The following is a 20,832-nucleotide window of genomic DNA, read 5'->3' as shown; positions in this document are numbered from 1 at the left end:
CGATTGCGAAATGTCTATCAATACCATCGCCCTTATGGAAAGTGTCCCAGTAAAAAAAACAAAAAAAAAATGCATGTGTGTATATATCTATAGCTAGAGATATATATCACCTAATACTGAAGTACTTATTTACCCACACCTGGACTAACACAGCTACTTGTACTTAATTCATGTGTATATATTACAAGCATCCAAACACAAAGATTAACTTTTTTTTCTTCATGTCTTCAGTTAAAAGGGCAAAACAAAACTTACATGACATGCACATACAAAGCTCTCATGTAAAAACAATCCATTGTAAGCAAATAAAACGAGTGAGGTTCCCTTAGCCCCCCTTTGTCACCTTTTAATTATTGGGTGAAACAAAAGGGTTTGATCTTTGGACAGTCTCTTATCAAAGTTGAATTAGCAAAAAATAAGCCACCAAACAGCAGGTGGTTTTTGACAGGTCTTCTCCCGAAGGCCTATGGGACATTCTATGAGGATGCCAGAACAAATCAGTCCGATGAAGCTTAGCATGGCAGATTCTTCGTGTGCGCCTCCCAGCCATTTGTTTATGTTTGAGTGCAAATGCGACTTACAGAAAGGCTTTGTAACTAAGGGTAATATTTGTGCTGCGCCGGGGGCTGTTGCTATGCGTGATCTAGAAGACATTCAAAGCCGTACGTGGGTAGGAGACTTGGGGATTCTCCATACCATTCTTCATGGCCGCAGGCCAGTGGGAGCAACACCTGTACTTGGGAAGAGCTAAATAAGAAAATTAAATTGTCATTTATATTAAACTCTTCACTGCCAGAGGAGCCCATTGCCTGTCTATCCATCTATCTGCAGTAGAGCATGCATACATATATATATATATATATATATATATATATATTACCGACACTTGTATAATGGCGTTATCACTTGGCATTTTCTTTGTGTGTACATATATATATACTGTACACACAAAAAGTGCCAAGTGATAACGCCATTATACAAGTGTCTGTATTTGTTTCTTGCAACATAAAGACACACTTGTTTTGTCACAGGAACTGTTTTGACATTTTAATAATTTGTTCGCCCAACCAGGACAAAGTTCACCTCCTGAGTGGGATGACGACGTTGTTCTGCCTGTGTGTTTGCGCTTTGTCTTGGTGGGACGGAAGAGAGAAACCAAGTCCTGTTCTTGGGTCTGCCACAGGTCCCATTCAATACGTTGTGAAGCCATCATCCCTGTGCTGCAGGAAAGATCAGCTCCATTCAAATGAATGGGGATACAATCTTCCCCAGCACACCAAACAGGGGCAAAGTGAAGAGCCATGGAATGCCAGTGTTTTGGAAGCCAGTATGGCACGGGTTAATGGTGTCAGGGTAAAGTAGCTAAGCCTTACACAATGGCTTGTCTCTCTGCCATGTTGGTTCAAGCATCACATCTTCACTTCTATGATTAATCTTCAGTTAAACTGTAGCTAAAGATATTGTCAGCAGGATACCAACACTGGTCAATCATGTTTATATTAAGAAAAATTAGCAGTAATGAGAGGTTGTTTGTAGTATTTGCTAGTGTATTAAACCCTCAGCTGTTATAGTGCAGGGCTGCTCAATGCCAGTCCTCAAGCCTCGCCCGGCATGTCAGGTTTTTAGGATATCCCAGCTTCAGCGCAGTTGGGTCAATCAGTCCCTACTTCAGCACAAATAGAGGAATGACCTCAGTGAAGGGTGCTACGAAACACTGGACAGTAGGTAAATTGGAGCCATAATATTAACCCTTTAAAAATGGGATGCCCAAAGCTAGTGTCCTTTTTGTGGGTGCATCTCTGACACTGTTAGATTGTCAGCTCTCCGGTGCATCATCCTCTCTGGGGAGCTTTTGTTCCCTGGGGTTTCTTTACCTGGGAACACAGGTGACAATTCTTCCGGTGGGGGAGTGCCTATAAAGGGGCACCATTTTGACTCCAGAAACACTCTTTGATAAAGCGCCGACTGGGAGAAGCGCGTTAGAGGGTTCTCTTCTTTTTATATTTTTAGACTATATCCCTCAATAAAGTTTTGTTCTTTTTCGATTGGCCTCCAGTTCTGTCCTTTTGCAGTCCTCCTTTTTAACAGCTTTATCTATCTCCCACTTCAGCACAGGTGGCTCAATCAGTCCTAGCTTCAGCACAGGTGGCTCAATCAGTCCCTGCGTCAGCACAAGAGGCTCAGTCTTTGACTGAGTCTCTAATTGAGCCCCCTGTGCTGAAGCTGGCATATCCTGAAAACCTGACCTGTTGGGGGGGGGGGAGGGGGGTTTGGGGAAACGAAGGAAGCATCATCATGGGACAGAAGCGCCGATTCCCTTTCCACTTTGATTTACGTGCTGCTTCTTGCTTACGCTGTATGCAATGTGACTGATCCGTGGTCATTTGTTTTTGTTAATACTGCATGGTAAAGTATTGGCAAGACCCCCTGCGGGCAAATGGATGAAAATGGGAGCTCTGGCCATTTAGTAACAACAAACTGTCCACGGCTATCGCAAGATTCGTGATTATCTGGCTTTCGATACAGTGCTAATGTGAGATCTCCACTGTCATTCTTATTGCAATAACAAGGGTTTTTTCGTTTTAAACACATTTTATTAGCATTTTATCACAGCACAGATGGATGGGGCACAAAATCAAAAGGGTATAGACGTTGTATTGACACAGGTGTTTCACGTAATGTCGCAGACATTTGTTTCACATGAGCCGTGCAATATTGTCGTCCGTGCTGTGTCTCGTTGAGGTGGGGTCAAAAAGATGTGGGGGGGGGGGTATGTGAAGGTGGGTCAGGGGGGGAAAAGGGGTGGATCTAGTCACACACTATATTTTGCTTATTTTCCTTATAATATTGTCACGGGCAATCTCGCCTGAGTTTCTGGCGTATATGAACCACAGCATCCAGATTTTCTGAAACCTACGGACTGTGTCATTGAGGTAACCTGTAAGCTTCTCCGTTATCATTATTTCCCAACGGATACTCCTTGACAAAGCACGTTTATGTGAAACGCGTAGGAGGGTTCACACCTTTTTGTAATGCTGGTTGGGCAATACATTTTTCATGTTTATACCACCTGTTTCCCTACTTCTCTGGCCAGTGCGTGGCTTTGTGCATTTTTTTTGCATTTCTCTGCTGTTTTGATCTATACCTGCGGCTGGACACGCCTTCAAATAATTTATTTGGCTCTAGGAATGGGTAAGATATAATGAAGACCTTTGAAGATTGATGACAAGATTTACTACAAAATGTTGGTGAGTTCTTTTGGACTGTTATTATATATATATATATTGTCTCCAATGAGGTGCGACGAAGTGAGAATACCATTTTTCTGTTACCTTCAGGAGGCCTAAGAAACTTAAGACCACACTTACTCACCTAGTAGTATTACAGCCACTCTTAAGAGACAAAAAGCCTTAATTCTATGATATTTTGATGGAGATTTTTGAATATATTTCCGGAACTATTGGAGCACCCACTACCCTATATACTCTTAGTTATAAAGTGTCTCAAGTGTAGGAATTCAGAATTAGGGAGCTTAAACTGGTCTCTTAAAGCTGCAGACCAAGCAATAGCCTACATGTTTTAATAAATCACTTCTGTACTATGAGAAAATACTTGTAGCATTTTTTTTTAAACAACTCTGAATTAAATTTGTATGTATTATAATGTAACAAACCTTTTTTTTTGTTTCTATAGCAACCATTTACAAAGTCACAGATACTGAGTCAATACTCCTCTGCAGTCATTTAGTGAACCCCAGAGCCGAATCTTCGCCGATCGATCAGCAACTTAGCTCATTACTTATCGTTGTGTGGATTGTGTTGTTGCACATATTAAAGGGGGGGAAACCTAACAGCTTGGACTGTTGCTTTAACAAGCTAAATGAATTGTTTTTTGGTTGTCGCTAAGATCGCATACCGAGTATTGGCCTGCTTTCTTCCATCGCGAGAACCCTTTTATAGCAAGACCCGCAGCAAAGGTTGGAAACCCAGAAGGCGAGTGAGAGATAATGGGTTTTTGCTTAACTTATATAAGTATTTACATGTATATCATATCTGACAGCTGTGTCTAAGTGCGGGGCGGTTCTAGATTTCTTTTGGCCTATCCATTTTGGGAATCCAAAGTACGTCTGCTAATCTTATACTGGCCGAAAATCTGAGGCCTCTTTCAAGTCACAGCTAACAATCGCTGACATCCATTGTCTTTGATTGTCCTCTTAGTCTCAATAGTCTCTATGACAACTTTTTCAAGTTTCTAAACTGTGCCAGTGGATATCCATGCGATTTTTCTCCTTCATTACATATGGTGCTGTGTTTTGCCCCAGTTTTCCAACTTTGATCAGCAATTCAGAGTTGGGCATTTAATTCCCCAACGAGATAGAAACGCCTCAACCAACCAGGAGTAAATGCGTTCTGCAATGTGTGCGCACCGCCTTCTATCGGGCAGGAGACCCGGTGACCGTGCCATGCCTATTCCGGTGCAGTGCAACATGCTTTTCCCCCCCTTGTGCTGTTTTTTTTGCCGGCGGATGGAATGCAGCAGAGCAAAGGAAGGCAGTCTCCAAACCACAGCAGGATTTCATTTAAAAGGGATTAGCCGTGTAGTATTTTCTTTGTGTTTCACATGCATCAGATACTGTTTTATCTCAGGCGTGAGCCAGAAAGAGGGCTGGGCCGCTGAAGGCACCACTCACCCGATTGACTCATGCAGGTTTAATTTTAATAGTCTTCTTAAGGACTTCATTTAACCCCTTCACTGTTGGAAAGCCCTGGACAAGTCATGCACATTGGTGACCTACATACGTGTAGTATTACGTGTGCTGATATGTGCAACATCCCCTTGTTTGTCGTTATTTTACACCTGGGCTAATAAAAACGGATGTGGTTTATACAGCACGAAATGCAGCCGATTCCCGATATTGCTCTCTCCATTCTAATTGAGGCGTTAATAATATTGATCATAATCCCCAACTGCAAAGACTAGTCAGGAGAGCACAGCACCAGATTTAGAATAAAAATAAAGGAGTGGGATTTTATTTGATAACCCCTGTGCATTTTTTTTAAATACTGGCGCCTGTGCTGAAGCAGGGACTGGTTGAGCCACCTTTGCTGAAGCTGGGATATCCTGAAACCCTGACCTGTTGGGGGGATTGAAGACTGAAGTTGAGTGCCCTGCTGTAACCTGTGGTGGGATTTAAGACACGTTCGGTATCCAGATTTGTTTTTTCATTTGGGGTATTACTGATTTTATGGGGACCCTCTTAGAAATGGCCTTTGTCATTTAGAGGTGGGCTCCATGGTTGTAATTGCAGTGCATCGCTGGAACCTCTAGCTGTGAAACAAGACCATGGCTCTGCTGCTTGTAACCAGCCAATGACGATATCTGCAGTTATTCCTGCTACAAACTGGTGTAATCCTTGACGTTTGGCGTTCATTTATAAAGCGCCAACATATCCCGCAGCGCGGTACAATGGGGGTACAGAGTTCTGCACATTACAGAAACAAAATGACATACCTAATAAGTACAAACAAGCGCAAACACACGAGGTGTGTGTATATATATATACACTCTTGAGTAGTTTGTATATGGTGAGATAGGGCAGTGTAGGACATTTGGTCGTAAGTGACCTCGCTGCTGCAGGGACACTGCCGCCGGCCGCTTTGCCGCCAAGGTAATTCCCTAACCTTAGTCCTTACCCTAAAACCACCTAATCTTAATCCCTAATACTAACGCTACCCCCTACCCTAAAAACCTTAATCCCTTACCCTAAACCCCCTATCCTAATCGCTAAAAAACCCTTGAATCAACCCTCCACTCTAACCACCAAAACCCCGAAAGTTAACCCCCTACCCTAACCGGATTTCCTTTTTTGCCGTCTTTAGGCTGGGGGGCAGCTACAGGCGGCAGGAGAGAGCTTGCTACGGAAAAGGTAAGACACACACACAAACACAAACCATTCCCTCCCCCAAATAATTGCCAACTCCGCCTAATGGGAAATTCGTCACTGACCCTAACCGCTAAAACCCCTAAAGTTATCCCCCTACTCTAAAACGTACCTTATCGTGGAAGCAGCCAGCGGCGGAGGGTCCAGCAGCGGAGCGGCTGCGATGGAGGATCCCTCTGCGGTCACATCCCCGCAGGGACTGGGTCGCGGCCAAAATGTCCCATTCCAGAGATTGGATGCTACTGCTTGAAGACGGTTCACAGATGAGGGATCTTTAGGGGGAGATGGGGTGGGGGGAAGAGAGTGCTGAGGACAGTTGTCAAACAAAGAGGGGGGACGGTTGGAAACAATGCAGTGACCTGGATCTGACCCAGAGTTACGGCTGCCATGGGGGAACTTCTCCGTCAGTGAAAGCATCAAATATGTAGCAACTATGAATCCTTTTCCCAAAAAGCTTACGCAACAAGTCAAATCTTTTCTTGCAATCCGACTACACCAGGGGTGGTCAACTGCAGTCACCAAGGGCCACCAGCAGGTCCGGTTTTCAGGATATCCCTGCTTCAGCAGAGGTGGGTCAATCAGTGGCTCAGTCGAAGACTGAGTCACTGATTGAGCCACCTGTGCTGAAGCAGGGATATCCTGAACACCTGGCCTGTTGGTGGCCCTTGAAAACTGGAGTTGCCCACCCCTGGACTACACCAAACTCTGCGTATAAACTAAAAGGTTTGGTGCATTTAATTTTTACAAACAAAATGCTTCCCTGGGTAGCTACACAGAGTTATAAAGCGATTCACAAAGCAGAACTTCTCAAACTAATTCCATATGCTCTGTATTGTATCTCTAGTCTCAACAACAACAGGTGTGTGTGATCCTGCCGTGTGCAAACCTTAGAGGTCTTTTATCATTGATAAGCTCCCTGCCCTCACTGTCAAAGCTGCCATCAACAAATTGTCCTCAAATGAGCAGAAGAATGTCGGCTAACAATGACTGCTGAAAACCCTTGAATCCAGCTATTGAATCTTTGCCCCTTCTCCATCCCCGTCCTCAAAGTAAACTGTGTTCAAATGCACTGTTCATTTCTTTCGCCTCGGGACGCGTTGGGGACCACATGCAGAGAGAAGTGGAGTTCCCATTGTTGAACATTCAATGTATTGTCCACCGACATCTTTCAATATTGGGAGACACATGAGTAATAGGGAGACAAGTAAAACTACCATGTGCTGGTCTTCACAATACCCAACAGTGTTCTTGTGATCCAAGTGCTGGGGCCGCGGTGAGTAAAGTTTCCACCTTTTCAGAACCTAAAGCTTCCTATCTATGCCTGGGAGGAGGGCAGTGCGAAGGAGATGGTAAGTGACCTTTGCAGGGGTCCCACGCTCTCCCCCGGCAATCAGTGGGGAAGAGAGCGGGGAGCCTCTGTATATGGGGAAAACAAACAGAAAATTAGCTGCCCCCTGATGGGAAATCCGCTCCTTGCTATGTGGCTGAAATTAACCTGCTGCTCACTTTTTAGGACACGTCCGTGTAAGGAACTATTGGTGTTTGTTGGTAAAGATCAGACCTTGACCAAGATAAGGAAGAACAAGAAATAAACGTGAGACACAATCCCTTTCCTAAACGTAAACGCCTTTAAAGTTCAGGATACTGGAAACTTTGAATGATTAGATACCAACTTTATAAAGTTTGCTCTTTATGTTAAATGTGTTATGTAACTGGGGATGCACCTTTTAAAAGCCTTGAGCATTTCCGCTCTCCTCTGGCTCTTCATGTACAAAAGCTTCAGGGCTCCACAGCTTGGAAATACTGAGTGATGTATATACATATCAGTACGTAGGGATCCTGACTTAAGAGGAAGCTGCTGTCACAGGGCAAAGGTCACACATCTGCTATGGACTCGTTTCTGAATGCTGATACTGTACATCACTGCTCACCTGCTGGGAGCTTTTGCTGAGGTTGTCATTCTTTCTCTTTGTTTTACAGCTGATGACTTGTACTTTATGCTTTGGGTGACTGCTAATCCAGTTCTGTAATAATGAAAGGGCTTTCAGCTGCCCTCATTTCTGTATACATGCAGGAAGAAGTACGAGACATGAAAGGAACAAGCGCTGAACAATCTGCTGCTCTGTGGGGGAATACAGATGCTTAGAATGATAATTTATACATATATTTCACAGCTAACGCAGCTTTGCACAGAACAGAATTAAAGTAACAATGGATCCCTCATGGATCCCTTCTCACAATCCTTTTTTTATTTTGTACGAGATATGTTTGTTTGCTTGAGGTCACATGCAGATGACGATCTTAATTCAGAGACCAGTGTCTGGTAAATCACCAGGTCTGACCTAGCCTGAACTTTGTACAAGTAGAGACTTGCGCCAAATGCATCAAAGTAGAAAACATAAGTATATTACATTTGACATGTTACTTTAATGATGTTGGGTGGGTCCAATAAAGCCTTCAGGATACATAGTATGGATGATGGAAGCTTCCTTGCAACTCTTCATCCCATATCATAGTCATCTTCAAGGGTCGTGTGTGGGCTGGCGGAAATTACTTCCTTCCACCCCGCCCACTCGCCTCTACCCCCGGGCTTTATCAGCCCTGAGCCCAGTCTGGCAAGGACAAGCACTTACCCCCCAACTGCTGCCGCGACAGGGGCAAACCGGTCAGACTGACCCCTCCTTCAGGAACTTCAGTCCTTTTTGTTCGTAAAAGTAATCAGGATTCATCCTGTAACAGAAAATGGTACAAGTTAGCAATATTCACGAGCGACATTGCCCAATAGCCACACCCGGCGGTGCCCTTTAAGACCCCCAGCTCCCCCCCTTGTTCCTCCCCTTCCCGCCCCCGGCCACATTAGCGGCCAATCCGCAGTGAGGGAGGCCTTGTCCCCTGGTCAGGGCTGCCCATCAACAAGGCGGTTAGAAGGGCTGCTCGATGGTGCGACTATGGGTGTGGGACTATTGAAATGCTTCATTCAGGTGTATTTTTAGGTTTGACCTAAAGGTGGGGAGAGGTGGTGTTCTACCAGGTGAAGGAGTTCCACAGGTAAGGGGCAGTGAGGAAAAAAGGTTTAAGGTGAGAGAGAGAGCAGTAAAGGCGGAAAGAAGATTGTAATGAGGAGTTGAATGCAAGAGACGTGCATGGGCTAACAAGAGATCAAAGTTTATACGTAGGGAGGAGCAGCTGAGGAGACCCTTGATATGCAAAGAAGCTAAAGGATAGGCCAACCATAATACTGAGTTAAGTTATGGTGAGTAAAAAAAGTGACAAAAACCCTCCACAGCAAAGCAAATATGCAATGTAAATACAACTGTATGCTCATCTGCGTGGTTGACGTATCCTTTAGCTTCTTTGCATACCCAGTTAATCAACCCCACACTGATGAGACCCATTAATTTCGAAACAGCTGTCTGTGAGTGGTTTTCTGGGTATGCACCTTAACCCTGGCTGTGCTCAAAGCTGTGACCATGCAGCAAGCTTAAGCCTATAGGGAACCATGTTAAAAATGGTTTTTGAAGCAAAAAGTGGCACTGTGTGCTCATTTGCATGTCATTTCCCAGAATCCCTTGCTGCAGTGGAAGTGCTGTGTGCTGGGTGATAATGGGGAAAGGCGGGGTTGCAGACCTGCCTAAGACATGCAGATGAGCATACAGTTGTATTTACATTTGCATATTTGCTTTGCTGTGGAGGGTTTTTGTCACTTTTTTTACTCACCATAACTTAACTCAGTATTATGGTATATATATAAAAGAAGAATAAAAAAGAATGTGTATCTGGTTCCTTATAGTAATACACTATTGTTCTACAATAACGGAGCAATGATAGATTTGTATCCATCTATATATGATATATTACTCTATCATGTTTTTAATCAAATATTGTGTATTTATGGTTTAAATGTGTCAATTAGCCAATTTTTGTATCAGCCAATCAGTCATGAGAGGTATATATAAACCCCAGGTAGGATGAGTTAATGACAGCAGCCCCTGACGAAGCCGTACTGGAGAAACGCGTAGGGCAGGCGTTGTAGGTGCAGTGAGAGACACGCCGAGAGACTGATCCCAACGGAGCCGAGGCAGCGCATTCTCAAAACATCAGAGACAAAATCTCGCGAGAGCCGGGCCACGTGATGCGGAAGTAACCGCCGGAGTGAAGGATGCTGGTAACCGGCGTTTTCTAACCACGAGTGTGAGAGACTCGCTAATACTCTCAACTGCCTATATTTAACTCTCAGAATGTGAGTTTAATACCTATATTTTTTATTTTGAGCTACACTTTTATTAAAAGGTTTTACACTATCCCTGTTTCTCCTTTTATTCCCTACCCACTCTCTTTGCGAGATCTATCTGCCAGCTACAATCTGTGTAACAGATACACCGTGATTGCTGTTGATACTCCATGTGAACAACGATCCCAAAGAACCAGAGACCAGATACAGAAAAGGACAAGCTTCGGGAGCAGAGTTCCTGAGTCCCTAAGTGGATTAAAGGCTGTTATTTGCTCCATTAAGTGTAAGTGCATATCTTACCATTATATTATCTGAATTGTTAAATATATTGCTCTATGATGTTCCTTTCTTTTTCTCTTTCCCTGCATATTTGCGCCTAGGTCATTCTTTCCTATACAATTTCCAGGCGGCAATTGTGGAGCCGTGGACCTAAGTGGCTGCAGTCTGTAGGGTTAGTAGATTGTAAGTGTTATTACCTTTCTTAATTGACTGATTTGGCAAAAGTGTGTTTTTTATCTTTACTGCATTAACATATTGTTGAGATTTGCGCTGTTTGTATCTTGATATATATATATATATATATATATATATATATATATACACACACACACACAATAGGAATGGACTAGCTGTATAGACAATCCCTTTAGAATGTGTTAAGTGAAAGGGGTAATAAGGGCATACCTGAAACTGTTATGATGATCCAATGCACTAATAGAACACAACCTTCCAGTAAATGTCCTCACTTCTGTATCCTACTTGATTTTTCTCTAAAGTCAGAGAACCAGTTATGAATTGAATGCCAGTATACTTGTGACCTTAATGTACAAAACTGTACATTATAATAATAGTATTTCATATAGCACCTTTCTACCAATGGGAGTCAAGGTACATCACAATTATAGTATATTGTGCAGTAATCCATAAGATTTTTCCAGGCACAGCCCCTACCCAGATGAGCTTAAAATCCATGCTTTTGGTGCCTTGAGGCACAGGGAGGTAAAGTGATTTACCCAAGGTCGTCACAAGGACACAAGAGAATTGAACCAGGTTCCCCTGATTCAAACTCATTGTTTTCAGCGTCAGTCTTTACTCACTGAGCTGCTTCACCTCACGTTACTTATGTACTTTTAAATAAAAAAGTAGAGGGAGTGCCATTATAACTAACTTCTGCAATACAATGTGACTTGTTTACAGAGCAGGAAAAATATCATGGAAAGGCTGGGTCGATGGAAAATAAACAGTTGATAGATAATACAAGGGAAAGGGTGGAAAGAATTAGATGTTCCTGTGCCCTCCCAAAACATGACAATGAAAACTGGAACAGTACAGTGACAATAAAAGGGAAGCAAGAGTGATTTGGACAGAGGTCTGAAGCTTGCCACGGTCCCGGGGGAATGATATTGCTCACTCACTCAGAATGACTTAGCCATTAAGTGGATGCTTGGCAACTCTTTAGGTAAATAAGTTGTTTATGTCATTTGCTTGGACAGTTTTTTTTGGTGAAAGAATGGAAAAATATAGTTAATGTACTTTTATTTCTTCCGTGCGAAAGTGGTGTACTTTTTAACTCTTCAGTGTGAATCTTCAAGAGAGCAGGACTAACTCAATTTGGATCATTTACCTCCCTTATGCAGTTGTAACGGGTATTCCACCCCACCCAATCGCATATATATATATATGAATGTAGGGGGGAACCTATATGTTACCAGGTGTGGTGCGTTATACCTGTTAGGCTCACAGGAGGTCTGAGCCTCCGCCAGTGAGAGCCTGGGGTGAATCCTCTGGATCGTTCTCGGGTTCAGCGCCTCCACCTGTGTAGGGTTCTAGGGATGTAGAAGCTTGTCTACGCAGGACCCGCATATACAATAACCACGTACTCAGGGATATATATATATAACCAGTTTACTGTAACGCAGAATATATATGCAGGCAATAACACACTCTTATAACGTACACTACTAACACTTCCCCCAATGGGGTATCTCCACCTTGTAACTCAGTCCTCTCAGTGTCTCTTACCCCACTAGGAGTATACCCGCCCACCACCGTGTATCCCCACACCGTGTCCACAGCCTAACCCCTTTTTCCCGTGGTCAGCGCTGCCACTATGTGAATAGGTAATGTGAGAATGGTATAGGTTGGTGCACTTATGAGGTACCTGCCGAGCTTGTACCTGCTGTGCTCCTGCACTCGGGCCAGCAAACAACTTCGCAAAGGATCAGTCGCTTGGTGATTCTTTCTGATCCCGGGTCTCCTCGCACGGGGTCCGCCAGGGGCGATCCCACCCTGGAGATAGTCTCTGTCTCTGGGGTGCAGGCCTGAGCCCAAACCTCCGTTCAGGGAGCGCCGCGTCCGCTGTGTCCCTATCTATCACTGACACTAACGGGATCAGTCCCTAACTTAGGGCCAGTCCCTATAGCACCACAAGCTGGGGGAGTTCAGGACCTATCTGGGGCCTAGGGGGTTTTCTGGCCTATTGCAGTGGGTCACAGACCCCTGCACTCACCTCCTTCCCCTAGCTCTCCCGGTCCTGCTCTCACTAGCCTGGCTCAGCGCGCGAAAAGTATCAATTCTCTGCAAGCAGGGAGCTCCTGCAGCCCTATTGGCTCCCTGGCATCATGGGGCCGCTCCCGAGGCTCATGGGACTTGTAGTCCCTTCCAAGAGCCTTCCCTGGTAGGCTAGCATTCGCGCGCTTGCCCTGCGCATGCGCGAACTTCCCTGCCAGTTCCCCGCGCTGAAATCTTCACTGCGCATGCGTGCGCAATTAGCTATGGCGGCGCCCTGCACCGGGACCCGCCGGAGCCCTAGCAACGCTACCGCAAGCTTCCCTGGCAACCTGCACTCCTCGATAACGGCGCGCTATGCTAGCTCACGCTCCCACACCTCTCCACGAGCAGCGGCTAACCTAACCACCGCGGTGAGTGCCCAGAGGGGGGGCCAGCAATGCAGAGGGGGACCTGGCTACACAGTAATACGCCTCATTTTCTTCACAAAACAACTGGATTTTCCACCCATCTATACAAGTACAATCTTTTCTGACCCATGAGCAGCAGCTCAACTTGGAAGCTCACTTTTTGTCTCATCCTATTTTCCAAAGCCGTGTCTAGAATCTGTCTGCATAGAGATGGGCGATTTGTTTTGCACTTTGCGGACATTTTCACGACTTTCTAAAGGTCTCGTATTCACAAAAGTCGTCACGAAGAATTGCGTTCTGTAATAAATATAATCTGTTTGCCACTGAATCCTAAAGTGAGCGACTTTTACTAAGGCTAATGGAAGCATATATAAGGACTAGAGTCAGATCAGCATCCATTCCTGACTGCAGTTCTGAAAAGAACTCAATGATGCTCTCACAGGCACTGTAACGAGGTTGGGAGCTTGGAGGCTGAGGCCTGGTGTTCAGGATCCTCCTACTCTCTGTCACTTGGCATAGTCAGTATAAGTGATACAAGAGGAGTAATCAGTGCGCAACCATAAACAGTGCTGTGAAGGGTGTGAAAGTGCACTAAAATGATATTAGTGATAACAAACATACAAAATTATACGTGAACTGGTGAAAGAGCGTCCGCAGCTGAATGAGGGGTGGCTCAACACCACCAGGAGCTAAAACAGAAACAAAAAGAAAACAGCGAGTCAGTACAGACATATCCCGGTTTAAGGACACTCACTTTAAGTACACTCGCAACTAAGGACATATCGTCCAAAAGGCAAACGGCAGCTCGCGCATGCGCCTGTCAGCACGTCCTGAACAGCAATACCGGCTCCCTACCTGTACCGAAGCTGTGCGCAAGCGGGGAGACTATAGAGCCTGGTACAAATGCGTTATTTACATCAGTTATGCACATATATGACGATTGCAGTACAGTACGTGCATCGATAAGTGGGGAAAAGGTAGTGCTTCACTTTAAGTACATTTTTCGCTTTACATACATGCTCCGGTCCCATTGCGTACGTTAATGCGGGGTATGCCTGTATAAACCTGGCCAGTTTCCAAGGTGGAATACCCAACAATAACTGCCTGCAACTTATCTTAGGCCAGTTGACTTCTCCCAGTTTCTCATCCACACCACCAGTACCTTGGGCTTGCCAGGTGGCTTCTCCAAAAATACTGGATGCATTGGTGAAAGATGCGACACGCTTGAGACACACACCACTCTCACCTCCCCTAGGCTCTTTACACCTTCTTCTTGGCTGTATTACCCAGCCACCTAGCAAAAGCCCTGCTCTATCCCCCCAAGTCTGGTCACTATGTCCTGAGAAGTAATACCGTTCGTGTGAACCTGTTCCTAGAAGTTTCAAAGTTCGCCGAACTGGTGCAACCGGTCCTTAATTCTGTCCCCCCTCTAGGACTCTGTTCTGCGCAAGCCTGTCAGGGGCGCGAGGAATTGATGGGGATAAAGCCAGTCTGTGGTAAGGGCAACTTTTGGCTTCCTGGCGCCTGTCAGGGGATGGAAGTATGGGACGGGGCCGGTACTGGCAGTTACCGGACATCTAGCTGGGCCCCAGCTCCCTCTCTGCACCAGGTCTCTCTCTCCGCTGCTGTTGCGGGTGGCCTCTTGCGTAGGCCCCGCCCCTGCGTCAGAACTTTGGAGGCTTGAAGGCAGGACACATAAGGTGCACGCAATGTGCAGGTTAGAGGGTGATGTGAGATGCAGGGGGGGCAGAGGGTGATGTGAGATGCAGGGGGAGCAGAGGGTGATGTGAGATGCAGGGGGGGCAGAGGGTGATGTGAGATGCAGGGGGGGGCAGAAGGTGATGTGAGATGCAGGGGGGGGCAGAGGGTGATGTGAGATGCAGGGGGGGCAGAGGGTGATGTGAGATGCAGGGGGGGCAGAGGGTGATGTGAGATGCAGGGGGGGCAGAGGGTGATGTGAGATGCAGGGGGAGCAGAGGGTGATGTGAGATGCAGAGGGTGATGTGAGATGCAAGAGGGTGATGTGAGATGCAGGGGGGGGGGCAGAGGGTGATGTGAGATGCAGGGGGGGGCAGAGGGTGATGTGAGATGCAGGGGGAGCAGAGGGTGATGTGAGATGCAGAGGGTGATGTGAGATGCAAGAGGGTGATGTGAGATGCAGGGGGGGGGCAGAGGGTGATGTGAGATACAGGGGGGGGCAGAGGGTGATGTGAGATACAGGGGGGGGCAGAGGGTGATGTGAGATGCAGGGGGGGGGCAGAAGGTGATGTGAGATGCAGGGGGGGCAGAGGGTGATGTGAGATGCAGGGGGGGCAGAGGGTGATGTGAGATGCAGGGGGGCAGAGGGTGATGTGAGATGCAGGGGGGGGCAGAGGGTGATGTGAGATGCAGGGGGAGCAGAGGGTGATGTGAGATGCAGGGGGGGGGGGCAGAGGGTGATGTGAGATGCAGGGGGGGGGCAGAGGGTGATGTGAGATGCAGGGGGGGGGGCAGAGTGTGATGTGAGATGCAGGGGGAGCAGAGGGTGATGTGAGATGCAGGGGGGGCAGGGGGTGATGTGAGATGCAGAGGGAGCAGAAGGTGATGTGAGATGCAGGGGGGGGCAGAGGGTGATGTGAGATGCAGGGGGAGCAGAGGGTGATGTGAGATGCAAGAGGGTGATGTGAGATGCAAGAGGGTGATGTGAGATGCAGGGGGGGCAGAGGGTGATGTGAGATGCAGGGGGGCAGAGGGTGATGTGAGATGCAGTGGGGGGGCAGAGGGTGATGTGAGATGCAGGGGGAGCAGAGGGTGATGTGAGATGCAGGGGGGGCAGAGGGTGATGTGAGATGCAGGGGGGGCAGAGGGTGATGTGAGATGCAGGGGGGGGCAGAAGGTGATGTGAGATGCAGGGGGGGGCAGAGGGTGATGTGAGATGCAGGGGGGGCAGAGGTTGATGTGAGATGCAGGGGGGGCAGAGGGTGATGTGAGATGCAGGGGGGGCAGAGGTTGATGTGAGATGCAGGGGGGGGGCAGAGGGTGATGTAAGATGCAGGGGGGGGGGCAGAGGGTGATGTGAGATGCAGGGGGGGTAGAGGGTGATGTGAGATGCAGGGGGAGCAGAGGGTGATGTGAGATGCAGGGGGAGCAGAGGGTGATGTGAGATGCAGAGGGTGATGTGAGATGCAGGGGGGGCAGAGGGTGATGTGAGATGCAGGGGGAGCAGAGGGTGATGTGAGATGCAGGGGGGGCAGAGGGTGATGTGAGATGCAGGGGGAGCAGAGGGTGATGTGAGATGCAGGGGGAGCAGAGGGTGATGTGAGATGCAGAGGGTGATGTGAGATGCAGGGGGGTGAGATGTGAGATGCAGGGGGGCAGAGGGTGATGTGAGATGCAGGGGGGGGCAGAAGGTGATGTGAGATGCAGGGGGGGGGCAGAGGGTGATGTGAGACAGGGGAGGCAGAGGGTGATGTGAGATGCAGGGGGATCAGAGGGTGATGTGAGACACGGGAGGCAGAGGGTGATGTGAGATGCAGGGGGAGCAGAGGGTGATGTGAGATGCAGGGGGAGCAGAGGGTGATGTGAGATGCAGGGGGATCAGAGGGTGATGTGAGACACGGGAGGCAGAGGGTGATGCGAGATGCAGGGGGAGCAGAGGGTGATGTGAGATGCAGGGGGAGCAGAGGGTGATGTGAGATGCAGGGGGAGCAGAGGGTGATGTGAGATGCAGGGGGAGCAGAGGGTGATGTGAGATGCAGGGGGAGCAGAGGGTGATGTGAGATGCAGGGGGAGCAGGGGGTGATGCGAGATGCAGAGGGAGCAGGGGGTGATGCGAGATGCAGGGGGAGCAGAGGGTGATGCGAGATGCAGGGGGAGCAGAGGGTGATGTGAGATGCAGGGGGTGATGTGAGATGCAGAGGGAGCAGGGGGTGATGCGAGATGCAGGGGGAGCAGAGGGTGATGTGAGATGCAGGGGGAGCAGAGGGTGATGTGAGATGCAGGGGGAGCAGAGGGTGATGTGAGATGCAGGGGGAGCAGAGGGTGATGTGAGATGCAGGGGGAGCAGAGGGTGATGTGAGATGCAGGGGGAGCAGAGGGTGATGTGAGATGCAGGGGGAGCAGGGGGTGATGTGAGATGCAGAGGGAGCAGGGGGAGCAGAGGGTGATGTGAGATGCAGGGGGAGCAGAGGGTGATGTGAGATGCAGGGGGGGGAGATGGTGATGTGAGATGCAGGGGGAGCAGAGGGTGATGTGAGATGCAGGGGGAGCAGAGGGTGATGTAAGATGCAGGGGGAGCAGAGGGTGATGTGAGATGCAGGGGGAGCAGGGGGTGATGTGAGATGCAGGGGGAGCAGAGGGTGATGTGAGATGCAGGGGGAGCAGAGGGTGGTGTGAGATGCCGGGGGGGCAGAGGGTGATGTGTGTTAGAAAAACCTTGACGATGTAATACTCAGGAATCAGGTTTGCAGTTCATTCAGCGGTATGTATTTCTTCAATCAGCGATTTAGCAAGGACACAACATACAAAATACTTCTATTCAAGGTAGCAAGTATCTAGGAAGCCAGTGGCTTAGGCCTGTGACAGCTACTTTTTATACCCTTATATCAAAGAGATATACATCACTGTCTTGGCTAACTTGCTTTTGCCAACAAAATTACGTACTTGTTTACATACTTGTTTTTCTGTTGTTGTCATCAAGTACCTTATTTTAAGAACACTAGGAACTTACAAAAAGTCTTATCATTAAAATGTGCATCACACTACTTGGTTTCAAGTTGTCCCTGATACCAATACACGGTGATGTGAGGGGCAGGTGGGGTGATGTGAGGGGCAGGGGGGAGAGGGTGATGTGAGGGGCAGAGGAGGGGGTGATGTGAGGGGCAGGGGGGGTGATGTGAGGGGCAGGGGGGAGAGGGTAATGTGAGGGGCAGGGGGGGAGAGGGTGATGTGAGGGGCAGGGGGGGAGAGGGTGATGTGAGGGGCAGGGGGGGAGAGGGTGATGTGAGGGGCAGGGGGGGAGAGGGTGATGTGAAGTTCAGGGGGGGTGGGATGTGTGAGATGGGGGTGTGAGAGATGGAGGGGGAGTCTCGCAAAGGCTGCCGACACTGGAGGTGAGGGGGTCCTGGATATTCAGGGTTTTATTGGACCAAATGAAACCGCGGAAATCTCTGCAGGGAAACCAGAGATTATCCGGGCTGATAACCCCCACTGCTGGTGATATACTAACACACTGCACCCCCTATTCAGTATATTCTACTAATAATAACCGGTGATTTCATTAAGGGGAAATGTTATATCTTATTTGTAGAATGTTGTTCTATAAAATAGTGTTGGAATACCTGAGAATCTTAACACGTCTAACATGGAATGCTAAATACACCCCTCTATTAGCAGAGGCACATGTTAATATTTAGGTATTTTGGTGCAGAAAATAACACTATCGAGTACAGTATGTGTGAAAAATGTCAGTATTTAAGGATCATTGGTCCTCAGCTGTACGGCTGCTATTCACGTTCCAGGGTCGCAATTATTGCTCGCGCTATTCCACGGATGATTATTGCCCAAAATAAACGTGTCGAGAGAGAACCTGTTGCTAAAATTTCTGAATCCCACTACTGTATATACACGTCCAGAGAGGTAATACTGGTGTATACATACACACCCAGAGAGGTAATACTGGTATATACACGTCCAGAGAGGTAATACTGTTATATACATACACGTCCAGAGAGGTAATACTGGTGTATACATACACACCCAGAGCGGTAATACTGGTATATACACACACGTCCGGAGAGGTAATACTGGTATATACATACACGTCCAAAGAGGTAATACTGGTACATATACATGTCCAGAGAGGTAATACTGGTACATATACATGTCCAGAGAGGTAATACTGGTATATACATGTCCAGAGAGGTAATACTGGTATATACATACACGTCCAGAGAGGTAATACTGGTATATACATACACACACCCAGAGCGGTAATACTGGTATATACACACCCAGAGAGGTAATACTGGTATATACATGTCCGGAGAGGTAATACTGGTATATACATGTCCGGAGAGGTAATACTGGTATATACATGTCCAGAGAGGTAATACTGGTATATACATGTCCAGAGAGGTAATACTGGTATATACATGTCCAGAGAGGTAATACTGGTGTATACATACACACCCAGAGCGGTAATACTGGTATATACACACACGTCCGGAGAGGTAATACTGGTATATACATACACGTCCAGAGAGGTAATACTGGTACATATACATGTCCAGAGAGGTAATACAGGTATATACATGTCCAGAGAGGTAATACTGGTACATATACATGTCCAGAGAGGTAATACTGGTATATACATGTCCAGAGAGGTAATACTGGTATATACATACTCGTCCAGAGAGGTAATACTGGTATATACATACACACACCCAGAGCGGTAATACTGGTATATACACACACCCAGAGAGGTAATACTGGTATATACATACACGTCCAGAGAGGTAATACTGGTATATACACACACCCAGAGAGGTAATGCTCGTACATATACATGTCCAGAGAGGTAATACTGGTACATATACATGTCCAGAGAGGTAATACTGGTACATATACATGTCCAGAGAGGTAATACTGGTACATATACATGTCCAGAGAGGTAATACTGGTATATACATACACGTCCAGAGAGGTAATACTGGTATATACACACACCCAGAGAGGTAATACTGGTATATACACACACGTCCAGAGAGGTAATACTGGTACATATACATGTCCAGAGAGGTAATACTGGTACATATACATGTCCAGAGAGGTAATACTGGTCTATACATGTCCAGAGAGGTAATACTGGTATATACATACACGTCCAGAGAGGTAATACTGGTACATATACATGTCCAGAGAGGTAATACTGGTACATATACATGTCCAGAGAGGTAATACTGGTCTATACATGTCCAGAGAGGTAATACTGGTATATACACACACCCAGAGAGGTAATACTGGTATATATATGTCCAGAGAGGTAATGTGAGATGCAGGGGGGGGGGGGGGAGATGGTGATGTAAGATGCAGCGGGGGAGCAGAGGGTGATGTGAGATTCAGGGGGGGGCAGAGAGTGATGTGAGATGCAGAGGGTGATGTGAGATGCAGGGGGGGGGCAGAGGGTGATGTGAGATGCAGGGGGGGGCAGAGGGTGATGTGAGATGCAGAGGGTGATGTGAGATGCAGAGGGTGATGTGAGATGCAGGGGGAGCAGAGGGTGATGTGAGATGCAGGGGGGGAGCAGAGGGTGATGTGAGATGCAGGGGGGGGGGAGCAGGGGGTGATGTGAGATGCAGAGGGGAGGGTGATGTGTGTTAGAAAAACCTTGACGATGTAATACTCAGGAATCAGGTTTGCAGTTCAAATCAGCGGTATGTATTTCTTCAATCAGCGATTTAGCAAGGACACAACATACAAAATACTTCTATTCAAGGTAGCAAGTATCTAGGAAGCCAGTGGCTTAGGCCTGTGACAGCTACTTTTTATACCCTTAGATCAAAGAGATATACATCACTGTCTTGGCTAACTTGCTTTTGCCAACTAAATTACGTACTTGTTTACATACTTGTTTTTCTGTTGTTGTCATCAAGTACCTTATTTTAAGAACACTAGGAACGTACAAAAAGTCTTATCATTAAAATGTGCATCACACTACTTAGTTTCAAGTTGTCCCTGATACCAATACACGGTGATGTGAGGGG

The sequence above is a fragment of the Ascaphus truei genome, chromosome 7, assembly GCF_040206685.1.
Source record: "Ascaphus truei isolate aAscTru1 chromosome 7, aAscTru1.hap1, whole genome shotgun sequence".
NCBI classification, from domain to species: domain Eukaryota; kingdom Metazoa; phylum Chordata; class Amphibia; order Anura; family Ascaphidae; genus Ascaphus; species Ascaphus truei.
Note: the sequence above shows the minus strand (reverse complement) of the source record.